This window comes from Babylonia areolata, chromosome 18, assembly GCF_041734735.1.
Source record: "Babylonia areolata isolate BAREFJ2019XMU chromosome 18, ASM4173473v1, whole genome shotgun sequence".
Lineage (NCBI taxonomy): Eukaryota > Metazoa > Mollusca > Gastropoda > Neogastropoda > Buccinidae > Babylonia > Babylonia areolata.
The window spans coordinates 3,135,717-3,137,763 of NC_134893.1; positions in this window are offsets into that span (position 1 = coordinate 3,135,717).

The following is a 2,047-nucleotide window of genomic DNA, read 5'->3' on the forward strand; positions in this document are numbered from 1 at the left end:
GTTTCAATCGAACTTTACTCGGCGACCACTCTGCCATTATATTGTATTGTATTGTATTGTATTGTATTGTATTGTACTGTACTGTACTGTATTGTATTGTATTGTATTGTACTGTATTGTATTGTACTGTATTGTACTGTATTGTATTGTATTGTACTGTATTGTATTGTATTGTACTGTACTGTATTGTATTGTACTGTATTGTATTGTATTGTATTGTATTAAGGAGGAAGGAGGCAGAATGATTAAGACGCTTATCAAACAATCCAGTATCCGTCAGGGTCAGGGTTTGAATCCCACCATTTCGCCCAAGTTTGACTTTCAAATCAAACTCAGCGCGTAGTCATTCGGCTGAGACGATAAACCGAGGTCCCGTTTGCAGAACTCACTTGGAGCAATGGCAAAGAACTCAGGGCAACGTAATTGTCCTCTGGCAAAATTCCAAAGACGAAATCCGGTGTGATAGGTACATGAACACATGCATGCACTCAAGGTCTGACTAGAATATGCTGCTAGTCAGCATCGCATCTGCCCTGCAGATGTGGTGTTGCCTAGACAGATGTATCCCAACGCAATGACGCATCATTGAAAAACTGAAACTGAACATGTATTGCATTGCTTCCCTGGTAGAGATAGAGAGAGAGAGAGAGAGAGAGAGAGAGAGAGAGCGTGCGCTTGTGCGTGTGTGTGTGTGTGTGTGTGCGTGCGTGTGTGTGCGTGTGTGTGTGTATGTGTGTGTGTGTGTGTGTGTGCGCGTGTGTGTGTGTGTGAGTGTGTGTGAGTGTCTGTGCGTGTGTGTGTGTGCGTGCGTGTGTGTGCGTGTGTGTGTGTGTGTGTGTGTGTGTGTGTGTGTGTGTGTGTGTGTGTGTGTGTGATTCTGAAACGCTTGAGATATTAATCCTTCATTTACTAAAGTCAGCTATCAGCCATCTTGTTTTGCTCTCGGTTTTAACCATTTTGATATCGTTTTTTTTCATCAACAAATTCCGAACGGAATTTTCTTTACATTGTTTTGGAAAAAAAAAAAGTCTTCCATGTTACCCGCATTCATTGAAACCATTCACATTATCTGAACGCGTTAGGAAATGTGTTCGCGTAGCTTTTCTTGGCATTAGCTATCGATGTTCCAAAAACGCAGTCCGCCATCTTTGCTGCCTCTTCGAGTCCGTTCTTTTTTTATTGTTTGCCCTTGACTCAGGTCAACCATCAAACAGAAACTACGCCATCGTCTGATTATCCGACATAAATGGGGTCTGTAAAAAGTAGTAACACCGTCAGACATTACTCGGAAATGTTTTAAGACATTTCTTGCATTCAGTATTCGTGTCTCGAAATCGAGTCAGCCATATTGTTTTGCCATTAACTGAACCATTTCCGAACCGTTCATTCTCGACAGCAGTTCAATTTCCGAAGATAATTTTCTTAGAATCTGATCTGCACAATTTTAGTTGCACCTTTTGGCACTATTCGTATCACATGAAAGAGACAGGTATTCTTGATACTACTGCCTATGGACTCAACCAACGTCCGCCATCTTGGCTTCTTCTTAATTAAAGGCCTTTCTCTTAGCTTTGCTTTTATCCGGCTACATTTGAACAGTGAACAGATACTACTGCATCGGTTTGTTATTTGACAGTGATATTGTCTTTAACGATTATTGAGATCTTACAGCAGTGTTCGGAAAAGTTTCGTAATTTTTTTTCCATATTATTCTTTCTTTTTTATACGAATGTCGATTCAGTCAATCATTTTGATTCGTGACTGAACTGAAACATGTTGTTGTTGTTGTTGCTACTTCTGTCGTTGTAATTCTTCTTTATTTTCATCATGATCATCATAATCATCAACAACATCATCATCATTGTTGTTGTTGTTGTTGTGGTGGTGGTGGTGGTGGTGGTTATTGTACTGATGTTGCAACAGGCGCGTGACCAAAAAGAACACACACACACACACACGCACACACACACACAAAAGCCAGGCACGTGAGAAGCGGAGGCGAAGCATGTGACAGTGTGGGCAACACACGTGACGGGCGGGATCCGGT